Source organism: Mytilus trossulus, unplaced genomic scaffold (assembly GCF_036588685.1).
Source record: "Mytilus trossulus isolate FHL-02 unplaced genomic scaffold, PNRI_Mtr1.1.1.hap1 h1tg000128l__unscaffolded, whole genome shotgun sequence".
NCBI classification, from domain to species: domain Eukaryota; kingdom Metazoa; phylum Mollusca; class Bivalvia; order Mytilida; family Mytilidae; genus Mytilus; species Mytilus trossulus.
In genome coordinates this window covers 504,674-523,990 of record NW_026963301.1, presented here as the reverse complement: position 1 = coordinate 523,990, position 19,317 = coordinate 504,674, and the positions used below count along the sequence as shown (strand labels likewise).

At 32.0% G+C, this 19,317-nt stretch overlaps 1 protein-coding gene and 1 long non-coding RNA gene across 2 annotated transcripts in view; both read right to left on the bottom strand.

Annotated features, from left to right (window-relative positions):
• The window catches only part of LOC134700194 (uncharacterized), a 62,425-nt gene that overhangs the window by 32,563 nt on the left and 10,545 nt on the right, over positions 1-19,317 (bottom strand). The gene's annotated exons all lie outside the window — the stretch shown is intronic.
• On the bottom strand, positions 10,904-16,693 carry LOC134700207 (uncharacterized). The gene is made up of 3 exons (XR_010103808.1): positions 16,288-16,693; positions 12,487-12,579; positions 10,904-11,594 (listed from the first exon to the last, which is right to left on the bottom strand). It is a non-coding gene; the product is annotated as an uncharacterized LOC134700207 (long non-coding RNA).

Here is a 19,317-nt window from a genome sequence, read left to right as displayed (position 1 = left end):
AACTATTCTAACCATATTTGTTTTCGTTTGTTCTATTGCTTCAAACTTTCTACTCGTATTTAAGCAGCACTTACAATTGATCTTATTTAGACACAATATACCAAATCTTCATTATGATATTTGTCTGTAGATCTTTTTCTTTTTAGTCATTGCGTTGTCAGTTTATTTTCAATTCATGAGTTTGAATGTCCCTATGGTTAAATATAAAAGTACTATCGCTTTCAATAACTGAAAACATATACTGGGTTCAAAACAAAAAAAATATTATTTAAAACCGGATTTTTTTATCTGGTAGTGGCCCTCTGAACTTTATTTTACTGTGTACGTTACTGATTTAGTAATTGATTGATTATTTTTCAACGCCTCTTATTGGGTTATATGCTATCTCGGCATTAATTTTTTATTGATTTAGTCCACAGAGGAACCACCGAACTATGGCAGGGAAACTGACAAAACGAATCCTGGTCAACTAATGTTGGCGTCGTGCAGGGTACTAACATACAAACTCCGTGTGGCAGGTTGTTGAATCAGTAGTAAACTACGCAGATAACTCACCACTGATGCCCCTAGATACGTTAACATACTCGATTAGATTATTGTTTTACTGTTTCAAAATATTTCTATCAGAATTGTGTGCTTTGTTAATTTGACTTCTTTTAAATCTTTAACTAATATGTTATATGCAAAGTATTATTGCAATAAACAATTGATATGGAACGAAAAAAAAACTTTAAAAAACATAAAACTAATAAACGTTTATAAATCTTTGAGAGCATGCCTCAGGAATAGTTTTTTTTATTTCATCTCCTGTAGAATTTATCTCCTTTGATGATATTCCACTGTGTTTGCTTGATTCATTGGCTTTTTTAATGATTTTTTAAAAGTGACGAGAAATTAAATATATAATGTCAATTAATTTTCAGTTGAGAACGAAGAGAAACTTTTTGGATAATTTCAAATAGAAATAAGAATGAGAGGATACTTTTTAGAACTTAAAATTTCAATTCTGAACTCATAATGAAGTTCTTGCATCATTGTTCTAGATATATTTGATTGAATGTAATTCATCAAAAATGTTTGGTCATGATACAGTATATTATAACATACAAGAGCAAATTAAAGCCTGCATGCAATTAATATGTTAAAAAAAACCATAACTTATAAATAAATCAATATCAACCCTTTATGTGGAAAAAATAAATCAGGGTAATTATACAGAGAATTTCAGAACTATCAATGTGTATCGCTTTTTTTATTTTTAAAAGAGCGAAATTTTGAATATGTCAGTCCCTCTAAAAATTTGAAAAAGGAAATTTTCCCTATATGCGCAAAAGTAGTGTTTAGAACTAAGGACTTAATAAATTTAATTTAAAGAATGAAACCTTTCTATAAATAAAACGTTATTTTGAAAGAATCGCCGTTGCTTTTTCACGAAATATTTTCTAATCTCCCTTGTCCATCATTTCTGCACCCCCAAACAAACGTGTTGCACAGCATACATATCATTTTTTAGTTTATATAGGGGTAAAAAGATATATTACCTGTAGGGGTAAAAAGATATATTACATTGATTTCGGTATAATGAAGAGTGCACAGAATGTCAAGCAATAAAATAAATCGATTGTATTCCATGACATATCAGGATAATTCATACACGTAAATTTTTAAAACCATCTTTGTAAGATGACTGTGCACATGTTATTCTATTGTTTATATTAATTTTAAAAGGTCTTAATTTATACTAAGGTTAATGTCTGAGATAATAATTACTTAATGTTTTATGATTATGTGTATTGACTTCAGCAAAACCTTAAACAGAAGAAGAAATAGCATGAATTAAAATGAGTCAACTATCCAACAGATTCCAAATGTAAAGGATAAAAGAAATCGTTCGTCACTGTACCGCCTTTAACAAGGAAACATATTTAGTATAGTCAGCTCCATGTATAATGAACCACGATATGAAAAATTTGAAATAATAAATGTATGTACTCAGAAGATATTATACCAGAAGTACATACTATGTTCACTTTTAAACTGTCCATGTTTTATACAATATCGCTCTGGGTGAGGAAAAGGTTTTGGTTCTTATATGACGGTGCAAACAAATCCGTATGAAGATTCATTAATTTTCCCATCATTTAAGTCTTATTCTGCTCACTATCAAAAGTTATCGACAAAAGAAAGATTAAAATAATGACAATTGTAGGACTAACAAACAAACAGCAATCTACCAAAAAATAAAATCACAGAAATACTGAACTCCGAGGAAAATTCAAAACGGAAATTCCTAATTAAATGGAAAAATAAAATGATAAAACACAACAAACAAATTGACAACAACTGTCATAATCCTGACTTTGGTACAGGCATTCTCAAATGTAGAAAATGGTGGATTGAACCTTGTTTTACAGCGTTTAACCTCTCTCTTAGAAAAGATAAATCGCATAATAAAACACGGGTTCTATGAAATGACAAGTTATCATTTTGTTTTAATTTTAAACATATTTTAATAATAATTATCTGTTACATCAACCCTAAGTTGCCCCCGATTTTCCTTAATTCGACACTCGTAACGGTTTGACATATCTCGTAGATTTCGACTCAGTTGATGCAAAATATTTCAGGGTTGACTTCCATTTGTTTGTTTTATTATGCAACTAATAGCACTAGATTGACTTTATAAGATGGAATTTATGGCAACTACCCAAACAATACGTACAGCTATTAAACAAAACAAATTGCATGACATTAAATTTCCTCGTGTTGGAAAAAAGTAATGACAATCTATTAAGAAACAAAATGGTGCGTGTGAAATAGTTAAACATTCTAATGAATATCAAATATTTAAGCTTTAAGAAAAGTAAGAGTTTTATTAAAGTTATCTAAATAATGTGTGACCTTATATCCGGGTTTGTAAAGGTAATAAAACTTAAATCATTGTTACGTGATTACACGAATGCGTTAGTCCTTTGTTGCTGTTGTACTCTTAAGAATTTTTTTTTTTCTTTAAATTGTAAAATTGAAACGGGTTTGATACATTGATTTTAATTGGTTATCAAAGGTACCAGGCTTATTATATGTTATTCAGGTCTCAGACAGGGTATATACTGTGACATTCCCGGCTTAGAGTTTATATCCCCTGAGCCGAAGGCGAAGGGGATATAAGCCCTAAGCCGGGAATGTCACAGTATATACCCTGTCTGAGACCTGAATTACACATATATTACGGATTACCCCTGACTTTATGTTATTTTCCAGATCAGGTATTTGTTGACAACACATATATTATATCAGTTGAAAAACACAACCAGATATGTTCGGCATACGTAAAGGATTTTCTAATTTGCTGTGAACATAATATTATCGTGTATGTAATAATTAATAATAACAGTTTTAACATTAAATTTAAGTATTAAAAGTGTAAATTGCGTGATTTTATATCAAAAATGTTTTATTGACTGAAGCACGTCATTATTTTCCCTCTGTGAGCCTCTGACAGTCTGATGGCTTTTGACTACGTCACATAGTAACCGGTTTTATGATGACGTTTTAGAGGTTCCAATTAGAGATAAAAACGTCGTATATACCCCGGCAGTTTCCTGAATATATACTGACATCTCTGTGTTGTTATCCAATCACAAACCTTGACACATTTGTAATCCGTAATATAATTGAATATGCCAGATGCACATTTCGTTTTAACTGTCTTTGAATTACAAAACATCTTTATCTATTTATTTTTGGTACCATTTTGTTAACGCATCGCAAACATGATTTCATCAAAATAATTCCAAGGTTTGTGTATCATTAAACTCAAAAAGTTTTCAATTGTATTTACAACGTACGCAATATAACAAAACATTTTAACTAATTTACTAATAAAATCTTTAATCAAGTAGCAATCAATATGAGATAAATAAAGGAATTGCTAATTAAAATAAATATCTATTTCTAGTTTAATCCTTGCATAAAAACCCCGGACGTTGATATTGTTGCATCAATGAGTTATGTATTTAGTACATAGCATTAACAGTGCAACTAACACATCTGTTACGTTATTAAATGTTTATTTAAACAGTCGAGTAATAGTGAAATCAAAGAAGGCAATCCCAAATAAAATCAAAATACTGATTTTAAAGCAAACGTCATAGCGTTTAAAACTAGATCATTTGGCACACCTTTCCGAACCTTGGCACACCTTGGCAGATCTTATTTAGAAGGAGGATAGAAGAATTCATCGATTGTGAAGAGGTATGTTATGATTTCCATGCAAACTGGAAGTGTTTCTGAAAAGGTGCGCTCAGGATTGGAAAGCAAATATATAAAACGGTTGAAAGCAATCTATTAATAATCCTAATTATAGAGTGGAAGATACCAAGGGGATAATCAAAACATTGCAATCGAAAAGAGAGACAATAAAAACTAAAACAAGATTACAAAAACTGAAATATATAACAAAGATATACCGAACTCCAAGGAAAAATGGCCAGATCAAAAGCTCAAACACAACAAACGAATTAACACAAATGGCAAACAGCTGTCATATTCCTGACTTCGTACAGGTATTTCCTTATGTTCAAAATGGCTGATATATTTTATAGCTGCATATAAAAGAAAGGCGGGAGATAATAAACTTATAACGTCATGGTTAATAAAGAAAGTCAAACAGACAAATAGTAGTTTATATTAATAACAATGCGTGTTGGTTTTTGTTTGTTAAATACACCGAATTGGAAACAACATTATAAAGAGATATATCAGATTGATGTAAAGATTTATGCTTTTTGCTTGATTTCAAAAAAAGTTGTAAGAAATAATAAATGTTAGTAATATTTAATCTGCAAAGGAATAAGTTCTGCTGATGGACGTTTCGTCCCCGATAATATCACCAGCCCAGTAGTAAACACATCGATGATGACATAAATATCAATAATGAGGTCATTGTTATAAATTTGCTGTTTACAAAACTTTGAATTTTTCGAAAAACTAAGGATTTTCTTATTCCAAGCATAGATTACCTTAGCCCTATTTGGCACAACTTTTTGGAATTTCTGATCTCAATGCTCTTCAACTGTGTACTTGTTTGGCAATATTTTGATATGAGCGTCAGTGATGAGTCATATGTAGACGAAACGCGCGTCTGGCGTACTAAATTATATTCCTGGTACTTTTGATAACTATTAACTACGGAAATCAGTTAACTATACATATAAATCCTATAAACAAACGAAAATGTGTCGATACTACTAGTCTTGGACTTGTTAACGGCTCAATGGTCAGTAAATTGGCACTGACATGATTTATAACCAATTCTCCGTTGATAAATTAACAAAGTATACAGACATTGCTGTTCCAACTGCTTCAGACAGAGTTGGCCTTTCACTGAATTTTGGCTTCTATATATAGTATTCTCTTTGTGTCCCTCTTGGTCATATAAAGGTAGATTCTTTCGTGATTTGTATTTACACATTCCTAGCATTCAGATAAGATAAGTTTAGAAAAGCACTGTTGACACACAAAATCTATAATGTGTCATCATTCCGTTTGAACTTTACAATAATCAATGATTGTCTTGATGTATATAATAGGCAATGACGTTGTTTTTTTTATTTTAATTGTGTTAAAGTGTATTGTTTGTTTGTCCTCATATATTTTAATCCTTAGTGTAATATAAAGTCCTTTTTTTTTTGGTAATATCCGTTTTGCGTAGTTCAGAATTTATACATTTCGCTATTTTGATATTGTGCTATGATAATTTTAATATGGTGCGTGTTAAATAGCTAAACATTCTAATGAATATCAAATATTTAAGCTTTTACAAGGTAAAATAGTTTCATCAAAGTTATCTGAATTAAACTGAACGTTCGTGTGAGTTAATATCCAGGTTTGTAAAAGTAAATCGCTACTTTTGTGTCATGGTGACATCATGCTTTGTTCTTTTGTTTTTGTTATACTCTAAAGAATATGACTTTCTCTTTGAATTGTTAAATTAACAAATGAAGGTTCAGTAATTTGTCAGCAATTGTCTTTGAATAACAAAACCTGTAAAACTTTTCTACGATACTAAAAGAATATACCATAAAAAATCTACAAATATATTTTACTGTATTTTCATTGTACGGAAAATTATTGAATTAATGACAAATATTTGAACCAATTTACTAATGACATCTGTGTTATGAACTACGTAACCAAGACAAAATAAAGAAGGAATGCAACAAAATTCTTATTTCTGAACTGAATTAAACTAAACGGATGTTGATTATTGGAATGTTTGCCTCACAAAGTTGTGTATTTAGTGTAAGAGTTAACACTACAACAAGCATCTGTTTAGTTATTCAATGTTTCTTTGTGGTACCGTATTTTCACAGTCAAGTAATGGTGACATCAATAATGACAATCAGAAATAAAATCATAATCCTGATTGTCAGACAAATGTCATGAGGTTTACAAAATCCGTCATCCGGTGCAAGTCGACAAATGATAGCTAAATGAATTATAGCAGACATTGTCGAGTTTGCCGACTGCGAAAAATGTCTAAAACGATTCCCATGCGAACTGGAAGTATTTCTGAAATGTCCTTCATTTGGTAAAACTGAGTTCAAAAGGTTTGAAAAGCATATATGTTAAACGTAAAAAGGAGACTCGCACAAAGAAAATGGGTGCTTTGGAATTAAAACTTTTTCTTAATTTATTACTTGCAACCGTCGGACATATTTGGAAAAATACGATTAATTTCCTTAAGACATATTTAATATATTCAGACTTTTGGTGTGTTTTACAATTTATAGCACAAAAGGTTTTTGTAGAATAACATGTATGGCAAACAATATGAACAGCTATCGTTTAAACAGAACAAATGGTATGATTTCAAAATACTGAATTCATATTGTTCGAAAAAGAAGAAACAAAACCTCTGCTGATAAACAAAATTGTGTGTGTTAAAAAGTTAAACATTATAATGAATATCAAATAGTTATGCTTTTAAAAAGAAAAAAAGTTTTATCAAGATTATCTTTCGTTGCGATGACATGGTTGCTTTGGTCCTATGTTTCAGTTGTACTCTTAAGAATATTACATTTTTCCAGTAATGGTAAAATTGAAAAAAGGAGGTTCGGTAAATTGTCATAAATTGTCTTTGAATTCCAAATCACTTTTAAGCTCTTTTTTAAAAGATACTCAAAAAAATATAAAAACTAAATTGTCAAATATTTTAGTTAACCTTCGTGTTGGACAAATGTTGGAGCATCGCCAAAATTACAACATGAGACTCAGACCGTGTGTATCCATAAAACATCGACAGATATTTTTAACTGGATTTTGTTATTCCAGACATAGATTACCTTAGCCGTATTTGGCAATTTTTTTTATAATTTTCGATCCTCAATGCTCTTCAACTTTTTACTTGTTTGACTTCATAAATATTTTTATATGAGCGTCACTGATGAGTCTTATGTAGACGAAACGCGCGTCTGGCGTACTAAATTATAATCCTGGTACCTTTGATAGCTATTAACATGGTTAGCAAAATAATAAAAGTTAAATATTTCAACCAATTTACTAATATTTTTTTAATTAATTACGTAATCAATAACACAAAAAAGGACAGTGCCGCAAAATTAGTTATTTTCTAGTCCCACCATTACAAAACAAATAAACGGATGTTGATACGATTGTGTCAATAACTGGCGTATTTAGTATGTAGCACTGACATTGCAGCTAAAACATCGGTTCAGTTATTTAATGTGTTTTGTAACAGTCATGTAAAAGTGACTTGAATAATATCAATCATTACTAAAAGATGGCAATATCGATTATTAGACAAATGTCATGTTGGTTTGAAAACAATAGCATTCGGCGTACCTTTGCAGATTTTACTTCGACGTTGTAACGCGTACGTACAGCCTAATATTTGAACCAAGGATGTATATGTACCGAAAGATGAGAAAAGCTGTATGACCAATAGGGACATAGAAATACATATAACAGCTTACTAAATATAATGTCAACTTTACCTGAGCAGTTGGAACCTTAGTTATATGAATTATTTCATAATTCATAAAATTTAATATACAATTTGAGAAAAGAATGTTGTTTATCATGTCAGTACCAAAGCACTTGTCATCAATAAAATAACAATTATCAACATACTCAAGGATAATATTTCCTCGATTCCTCAATATTGAACTTTAATATTTATGCATCAAACAATTGATATTTTTATTAAATCGATTCAATACATTATGTTCGGATGGGCAAAAGATAATGGTCCTTATATGTAATATCAGTTTAGAATCAATTTAGAACCCAAACAATTTGCATGGTCGTAAATTACTATCAAAATACCATTTAGTTTATATTTGCTGTCACAAAGCACATCCGATTTTATGCTTTTGTTGCTTAGTATCAGTAAAATAAATAATAAATTATTACGTTGAAATTCTGCGCTTTTTCAAATGCACCGAATTGGAACTAACACTATATAGAGACGCATCAGAATGATATAAAGATCTATGTTTTTAATGATTGTTCGCAAATAACTCATATCAGTAATCGTAAATCTGCAAATGAATATGTTTTGCTATTATAAATTGAGTACGGAAATAGTTAATTAAGAAATAATTCATGGGGGCTTGAATATATCGTTATTTTACCACGGGTTGGCCCTTTATGACAAATATTTTACCCTGAGCGATAGCGAGGGGTAAAATATCGGCATAAAGGGACAACCCGTGGTAAAATCTAGATATATTCAAGCCCCCATGAATTATTTCGATTCTAATAGGTCAAATACGGCAATTGTTTTGGATCGAAGCGCTCTAGGTGGAGGCCATTATTTGCCGTTCTCATAAATTAACGCACTTTTAGATTGGCGTAAAAGAACGGAGCAAACAGAAAAAGTGACATGCTCAAACTATTCACAAAACTTATTTAGATAGATTTGGATGAATTTTAATGATAATTAACTTCTATGTCTTCTATGTATAAAAAATGGGCTTATACAACATTTTAGCATCGTTTGTTGACGTTTCCTTGTTGTGATGATTTTCGGTATCAGAAGCGTGTATTTTCCCGTAAAATGCTTAAATTATAACGTCATCATTCTATGACGTCGGGTACTTCATTCATGAAATAACATATGACGTGGGAGTACGATCGGAACAGCCAATGCAATATATTCATATTTTACCACGGGTGTGTACTCAAAGCGTTTGAAGGACGTCATGTTAGAATTATATATATATAAATCACACCAACAAAAGAAACTGAGTCGATACTACTAATGATTTTTTTTACATCTTGTTACCGCGGGACTATTTTTTAGCTTACTATAGAGTAATTGGGTATTGGGTTCGCCCCTTACGATTGTTCATATCATTCGTTTAAACATATTTATTTATAGTGAATTGGGAAACCAGTTTTGCAACGTATATTAATCCTTTTCCAATTTGCGGGTGCGAGTGTTGCCTTGTAGCGGCATTAGCCTACTCTTTTTCGAAGGGTGTCTTTAACATGCAAGAGATATGTCTCTCTCTTAACACGGGTCAGCCATTTATCGTCCCCTTCCGATGGACTATCATCGTTTTAACAATACCATACTCGCAAATGATGTCAAGGGAGAGCCGAAAATTGAGTTCCTGAAATGTTCATCCCGAACGGGAATCGAACCAGGAACCTTTGTGATAGTTGTCCGATGCACTAACCACTACACCACGGCTCTCTTCATATCTTTGTCCTCATGTCTGAATGGATGACACCATTCCACATCTTCTGATAGAAAAAAGATATCACGCCATTATAATGGAATACACGACCTCATGCTATTATGATACCATTGACTGTTTGAGAATGACTGATTGATTTTCGTTATAGTTGTTCGCTACAGTAGCTCAAACCCGCTCTAAGCACCCGATGAACATGACGCAAATGGTACAAAATGATTATGAAATATAAAGGAGTGGTGCAGGGCATAGATATGAAACGACTACAGCAGTATATGTTTGGATAGCGTTAGCGCCAAACTGTCTAATGATCAAGCAGTGGTGAAAATATGACAAATAAAAACCCGCTCAAGTTGAAATCAATTTAAGTTCATTATGTCAATTTTCTATTCTGGGATTTGGTTAATTACCAGGCATGCAGAAAAAAAAGACCTGCCATTTCTAAATCATGTTGATTGTAGCTTCAAAATAGTATACAAGGTCGTAAAACAGTCTCCGGGACAAGTTTGCAATTCCGCTGAGTGCAAAAGTTGTCACCTTAATTTTTAGAGTTAAGTCAAAACAAAGTTGATAACTTGGTTGGTATTGGTTCCCTGATATTTGTCCTAAAAAATTTTGGCTCTAACACCACTGTTGAAAAAGTTATGCCCCTTTTTTCAACAATTTCCTCAGAGGAAAAGTACTTTTCCTCAAGGGAAATCAAATTTCCCTGAAGGAAAAAGATTTTTCCTCAAGGGAAAAAGATTTCCCTTAGGGAATTTGCTGTATAATTATTTCCTTTGAGGAAATTCTATTTCCTTAGAGGAAATTCTTTTTCCTTAGAGGAAATTCTTTTTCCTTTGAGGAAATTTGCAGCTTCAAATTTTCCTTCGAGGAAATTTGCAGCTTTAAATTTTCCTTTGAGGAAATACTTTTTCCTGTGAGGAAATTTGTAGCTTCAAATTTTCCTTGGAGGAAATACTTTTTCCTGTGAGGAAATTTTTGACAAACACTTTTCCTTGGAGGAAAATTCAAGACAACAAATTTCCTCTGAGGAAATCATTGTATTTCAAATTTCCTCTAGGGAAATTTCTGAACATCAAATTTCCCTTAAGGAAATGTTTTTCCTCTATGGAAATCTCATAACAGTACAAACAGTATTAATATTTTTTCTGCTAGACTGAATTATTGATACAAAAGATAATTAAAACTTTAATACTGTAATACAAATTTTCATGGTGAGTATTTAACATACAAAAACAAAAGGCTGAATGTTTAGCATGTTTAAGACCATACAATAATAAGCAAAACGCTATGAATAGCATACCATTTGTGATGTTATTAATATTGTGCTCATATTTGAATATTAAATAAAATAAACACTTTTCATGTCAAATTCACTTGTCTTCTGTTACAGCTGCTGTGTATTCAACCCCCTACATAACAGTTCAGTGCATAAATAATTCAATCCACAAGACATCTTCCTTCAATTTGTTGAATAAATTTTTTGCATCATGTTCTTCAAACATCTTCTTTGTATATTTGATATGATGGAGCCATGTACATGAATGGATAAAGCAGGTGTTTATTTCGACAACAAACATGACAAAGACACTATTATTTTTCTTAATTTCTCCATAATCCATCAGTGAATATGAATGTAGGTTGTTACATTTTACACAATTGTGTTCTTTGATAGTACTCCATTTTGTTTATAGCAATTTTGTAGGATTTTTTTCTATTTCTTTTTCCAGAAAAACACACAGTTGAGTTCATTTCACATTAGTAATCCAATTAGCACATTATGTAGAAAAGTATTAACAATTAAAATTCCTCTTCAGTATAGACCTGCAGGACCTGTTGATGATCATAAAAACCAAGATATCTGACCTATAAATACACAAAATAAAAAAAAAATGTTATAAATTGAGAAAAAAACAGCAATATAAATGAGCTTATTTTATCACGTTTTAATGAACATTTTGAGAAACTTTCATTTGATATTCTTACTTGTCATGCTTATGAGTTCTCTTATTTCAGTGCTTTGTGTAAAAGATTTAATATTCTTTGTTTAGTGCCTTGCAGGGATATTTAAAGTTGAGCCACTTGCAATAGTTGTTATAGAATGTTCATATGTTGTGTTAATATTTGAACCACTGTCCTATATTATGGTCAGGTTGAGTGCTCACAGACATGAGGCCTAAATTAATATATTGTTTGTTTCCCTAATCCCTATTCTGACAAGCCAGGTGTGTCTAGGTAGGTAGGTAAATAATTTTATTTTTCCCAAAAGCCTGAATATTATCTGATGATCCGGTAAGCCCGAAAAATCAGAAATGAATATAATAATATTTGGCTTAGTTTTGACAATAAAATTTTATGAGTAGGACCATTTTTGCAGGGTCGGTCGAGATTGGAGAAACAAACAATATTGTATATTAGGCATGATTTTTTTTTATTAATTGTTATTGCCTTTGAACAGAACATGTTGAAATAAATTGGATTGTTTAAATCTTTATATGTTGGGATCTTTAATGAATGACCTATAAAGGAAGTGTTTTCTCATTATTGTACTGTAATTCAGAAATTATCCAAACTTTTTAGTAATGCGAATAATGTGACTGGGTGAGTATCGCAAAAATAAGAAATCATATTTTGATAACAGAAACATATATATATATCATGTTATGATATATATCTTTATGCAGGTTTTTTTTGTAATCACAATAAGTTGTCCATTCCCTGAAAAATCTGAATTTACAGTATATAGAAGTGGTCTTACCATTTAGGCCTTGTTGTATTCTGTTTATCTTGTTTTCCCCTCATTTCTATTGTAACTGTTTATATTTTTCATTATTTTTCTATATTTCTTGTCCTATAAAACATAAAAAGGGTAAAAACTATTATTAAACATCAGTTTGTGTTTTTCTTTATATGCAGTTATATTAAAAAGAATGGAATATTTGTGCTTTTTCATTTCACAAACTTTTTGCCAGTCATGACTTTCGCAGACTTTCACCCTGGTCAATAGTTTAAAAACAAACATTCCCATACTTTTTCTTTGTGTTCGTACTAATTTTTCATTTGACAAAAAAGACATGATTCAACTATTCTTCTATAATTTGTTTCGCTTGACTACGTTAAACTCTGAAATATTGTTAACAGTATAATCAGTATGTGTCTCACTCGTCAAAATTTCAAATTAATATATAAATAACCAATAAAAATGCTATGCATGGCTCAGCTTGATACAAACGTACAGGTTGAACCCAGAACAGTTTGGGCAAGTATGGACACAACATTCAAGCTCGATACAACTCTGAATTTTAAATTTTTATTGTGATTCAATAGTTGATGCAGCATAGGTTTCTGACACAGAATGAATGTGGTCCAAGTACTTAAAAAAATCTAAATTGACAATTAACCTCCAAAATGGTCCAATATTCAAAATCTCAATACATGGTTAGATGCAGCATATCAACATGATCAAAGAAACCCAATAATTCATTTTTTGATGAAATCAAATAAAGTTAAATTTTGGACCCTTTAGAACTCAATGTGGACCAATTTGATAATAGGACAAAATATAAAAAATCTTAACGAATGGTTAGATTCAGCATATCAAAGAGCCCCATATAATCAATTTTTGTTGAAATCAAACAAAGTAAAATTTTGGACCCCGATTTGGACCAACTTGAAATTTGGGCCCATAATAAAAAAATCTAAGTAAATATTCAGATTCAGCATATTAATCAGAACACCAAGAATTTAAATATTGTTAAAATCAAAATAAGTTTAATTTTGGACCCTTTGGACCTTAAGGTAGACCAATTTAAACAGGAACAAAAAAACTAGGAATCTTAATACACAGTTAGATTTGGCATATCAAAGAACTCCAATAATTCAATTTTATATAAAATCAAACAAAGTTTAATATTGGCCCCTTTTGGCCCCTAATTCATGTTATTCCTAAACTCTGAACAAAAACTCTGGTCACAAACCTTGTGTTTGAATTTCACAGATTTCTATTAACTTGTACTAAAGTAATTAAGCGGAAACTAAATGTCCTGGGACAACGACGACTACATGATAAAATTGAGAATGGAAAAAGGGAATGTGTCAAAGAGACAACAACCTGACCATAGATTCAAGGGTTGGAATCCTTTTCTTTTACCGACCAATGCATTTGAATGGGAGATATAGTTGGAACCCCTCTTTACTCATGGTTGGGACCCCCCTTTGAAAATGGCTGGATCCGCCCCTGAGAAGCATTATAGAAAAATCTATAAGCTTTAACTCAAAATAAGGATCATTTTATTTTTAAAGGGCAGGCACAGATCCAGAGGGGGGTTCAAGGGATTGGAACCCCCCTTTTTTTGGATTATAAATGCATTTGAATGGGGACATGTAATTGGACCCCCCCCCCCTTTCCCCTTTTGTCCTGGGTTAGAATCCCACCCCACCCCTTTTTAAAATGACTGGATCCACCCCTTAAGGGTCTATAATTAAGTTTGACAACATCAGACATACTACTTTAACAAAAATAAATGCCACATTTCATCCAATTTAATTTCATCTCTTACTTGCTATTTCATCCATAATATTTAAAGAAATATAAATTTGGGAGTACATGTAGTATGATTTTAATTTGCAAGTTATTAACTATCCAAACTAGAGACCTAATCATGCTAATAGAGTAGATATACTTGACTAATTTAAATCAAACTTGGGGTGACTGGGAACAAAGATTTAAGGGAATAGATGCCAGTTTACCTACAATGACCTAGTTTCATAACAATAGCATACATTAATAAAGACTACATGGTCACTCTTATGTTTAAATTTTGGGTGTTCATTTTTTAATGTTTAAAGATAACAATTTCAACTACATACAAGTATCAAGATTTGATCCTACATTATTTGAATATTGAAAAAAAATAGCTTTTTAAATTTGGATCTAACGTTATATATAATTGTGTATGTCACATGGGTGTATTTTAATGTAAAGCATCCATCTGAAAAATCATTCAGCCGTCTCGTATTAATTTCAGTTCTTCAAAAGGCAAATTTATATGAGCTTATGCTGAAAATAGAGATTTCTTATTAAGGAGAAATCCCTGCCCCCCTTTTTGTGTGAAAATTTTTGTTGATTACAGAAACATGACAGGCAACCATCCCCCATCTGAACCCCCCCCCCCCCCCCCTCCAAATAATTATGACGTCTTGAAAGGCTATTATATTTTTTTTACTACGTCGATGTTAGGCGTCAAAGAAAAAAATTATAATAGCCTTTCAAGACCTCATAATTATTTGGACTACCCCCCCCCCCCCAGACCTGCCAACTTTTGAAAATCTCCATGGGGGATTTAGCGCGCGACAAGATTTTTAAGGGTTACAATTTTAGCGACTTTTCTGTGAGCATTGTTTTTTACTCCTAAAATAGTCTAAGTTCTCTTCTTTTTTCTTTTGGTATACTAATGATGAGCTTGTAGGCCTTGGTTACTTTTATTTGCATGATTTTTGTACTATTAAATTTTAAAATTAACAAAATAACTGAGAAATAGAGAAAATGGCATTAAAAATAAAGGTTTCAAAGTAGAGACCCCCCCCCCCCCCTTTCCCCCTCCAAAGACCTTCTCATCTATGAACCTTGACTCAAAACACCTAAAACTACATGACCTAAAGTAAGAAGGATGAAGACAGATTTTGATTAAGTCTTACTCATGGTTTTTATATCAGTATCAATGAGAAAATGGATTAAATTTGAGTTATCTTTCTTTGTATTCAGAGGTGCTCTTACCTGTGGAGGCTTATACAGTAAACACAGTAGAAGTGTATACAAAATGGCGTCGATTTTAGATCAACAGACACACGATGTCTGGTTTCAAAAATTAAACAATTTTCAAGATAAACAATGCTTTCTTGAGAGTTTTTTACAGTTCTCATCTTTCAATTAATCATGATTTTGCTGTGGAACTACGGCAAATGTTGCAAATTGTGCTTGTATGATAAATTGATTAAAATTGAAAGGCTGTTTGACCAAATTTATACAAATTAATTTTGAGGATTGTTACGACCCATTAGGTAATCTGATTACATACAACCACTAATTATGACACCTGTTGTGACTGTTGATTAGCGTAGGGTCATTTACATGTCATAATATGTCCCCAGGTAAAATGATTGATTTTTTAAAATTGATCAGAAAAACTTCAAAATCGGTAAAAAATATTTTTTTCGGGTATATTTATTGAAAATCGGGATTTTGACCAATTTTACAATCCCGATATCGGGATTCGGGTTGAGGGGTAAAAATCGGGATGATACCGCGAAAATCGGGATAGTTGGCAGGTCTGCCCCCCTAATCACTCAGGTCATTGGTGAAGAGCTGAGACTACTATAATTATAGTAGTCTCAGTGAAGAGTTGTCACACAAAATAAATGATACCAAATATTCATATGAATATGTTTATATGTTTTTAGCTAGTGTAAGTCAGTCAGGAGAGGAGGCAACCATTTGATTTGTAGGGTGAAAAATGTGATTAATCTTGTTTGGTAAACTTGTGCTATAAATAAAAATTACCAATCCATTAAAAAATCCGTGAGCCCAATCTCATCCAATGAAATAGATTATTGTCTGTTTTCGAAGTTATATGGAAGTAAGTTAGTAGTCCAGATAAATATGACGCATTGCAAGGCATTTTTTCTGAGGAGAAGTGTAGAATGGGGAATGGAACCAATAAATTGATCAGATCCGAAATGCCCTTCCCAGTGAAGGAGCACCTATTATTTTGTAGGTAATTATTATTAGTGTCGGTGGTCTCACAAGTAAATCAGAGTGAATATTGCATGCACATTAAAATTAGCAGAGAAGAGACAATTATCAACTTGTGTTTTATTAATTTTCTCGCAGTTATTTACGGTAAATCAGCTATATAGACATAGGAAGATGTGGTGTATGTATATATAACACAAAACAGGTGTTCGGTTCTAGTACTATATAGTGGCTATAGTATATGACTTTTACATAACAATTATCAATTATATCTGTATTCTGTGGCGGGTCGAAGGGGATGGAATCCGGGATTGGACTCCCCTAGCTTTTTGTGAGCAATCATTGCATAAATGATAATCTCGGGAATCCTCTCAAGTTCCTACAGAAAAAGGGAGAAGGTTTGGATCCATTAAAACGTTTAATCCCGCTGCAAATGTTTGCACCTGTCCTAAGTCAGGAATCTGATGTACAGTAGTTGTCGTTTGTTTATGTTATATATACGTGTTTCTCGTTTCTCGTTTTGTTTATATAGATTAGACCGTTGGTTTTCCCGTTTGAATGGTTTTACACTAGTAATTTTGGGGCCCTTTATAGCTTGTTGTTCGGTGTGAGCCAAGGCTCCGTGTTGAAGGCCGTACTTTAACCTATAATGGTTTAATTTTTAAATTGTTATTTGGATGGAGAGTTGTCTCATTGGCACTCACACCACATCTTACTATATCTATATACAAGGTGATAGGACGTTCCGTTGGAATAGGTTACCTGTGCATCAGGAAAAGTTTTAATATAAGAACCTTAAATATATGTGAACAGGTCAGTAAAAACTCTCTTTTGACACATAGGTAGTGCACTGTTGCATTGAACACCAATCAAAACGCTAACAATATGTGAAAAGATAACGTTTTAACCTACACAATATATGAATAAGGTAAACACTTTTGAAATCTAAATTATATGAAAAGGGTGAGGTAACAGAAACCCAGCGGCAATGACACCCCTTATTTAATGGAGACATGTAGTTGGAACCCCCTTTATTATGACTAGATCCGCCCATGATTTTTACATGTAAATCAAGCCTCGGGTATTTGTTGGCATAACGGTAACCACGAAAGGGGGAGGGCTAATTAAAAGCACGAGGAATTATAAATATACGTATACAATTCAACAGGGGTAGAGTGCATGGAGGAATGGGAATTAAAATTGTCTCTTCACGATAATCGAAAAAAGTATCTTGCACGTTATTTTCATCATCTTGTCTGAAACACTCTGAATAATGAGCTTTAAGGCGAAAACAAGGCATGTGAAATACTATAATAACATACACTTCTTTTTTTATACGTTGTATGGACAAACCCATAAATCCCTCAAACAATTTGCTTGATTCATGTCATATCAAATAAATTACAGCGCGGAAAGGTATAAACTTTAATTTAATATCAAACCTAATTTTTTTTTTATATTTTTCAATAAATTTAAAAATCTTAATTAGGCATGCGTGAGTTCCATTTCATGAGACCTACACAGATGTCTATAAAACAAATTAAAAATGATAAATACAGTTTTTCAATTCTTTCCGGCATAGATTAAAATATGTATATAATCTTTATACGAGTTTGGTTGAATTATTTCACTTCATTATAATGATAAATCTTTTAGTTCTTAAATTTTTGATTAAAAATGAATTTATCATTTTGATATCTAACGATAAACTTTTTAAATTGAAGTGACATGGTCAGTAACCTAATTAGTTGCATGGCTGATTACCATCTTACAGGTGACCCAGTGATTTTCCATATGACAGTAGCGTGTGCCCTCGGGGTTATATCGGGGTGTGTATAACTTATTTTCTGGGGAACATCCTGTCCACGTGTAGTACTTAGCATATATTGCAACAGATGACATTAAACAAATTTTCTTTGTAGCATCGGAGGCAATTTCATGTTCGCCGACCACACAAAATATTTCACAAAAAAATATATGATAAAATCAAAAGAAAAAGAAAAAGATAAAGAAATATTAACAAATAAAGGTGAATTTGAGTAAACGGGGATTCGTGTTTTTATGAGCTTATTTTCAGTGGACAACAATAAATGGAAGTTTTTAACGACCTTGTGTGACCTATAGTTGTTGATGTTTGTGTCATTTTGGTCTGTTGTGGATAGTTGTCTCATTGGCAATCATACCACATCTTTTTTTTAATATTGACTGGTTATATACATGATATAATATATATAGCCCTTGCACGGTCGGTCCAGTGGACATATTTCATACTAGATAACTTATACAGTAATTCTTTTTATATATATGACAAAAATTGTCCGATCTGATACACGTACCTATAATGTACAGAATTTTGAACAGCTTCAAATATATGGGGTCTGTAGAAACACCGCAAAGGACCTCCTTCGTGCACTAAGAACAAAAATGTGCACTAAGGACCTGATGGAATGATACAACTGTCACAAAGGATATGGCATATAGAAATAGACTTTGTAAAATGAGAAGGTCCGGTAAGACACCTTTTAGGCCCCAAAATATAGCAGCTTTACAAAATTGTTAAAAGTAAACTTTTAGTTATTTTTTGGACAGTAGAATGCTTCAGCTTCATAAATATGGGCTTTTTTTGACAATACATGCATGGCACATATATCGGGTACTGGCACCATAAAGTCATGCTAAATGGCAAAAACCATCTGAAAAGTGACATTTTCCGGCATATTTGCTGGATTTTTCATATTTGAGCTTGAATCGGATCGTTTTTAATGACAAAATCAGTGAAAATCTTCCACATACACTAATAAATCAAATAAAATAGACACTTAAGTGTTTCAAAAGTGG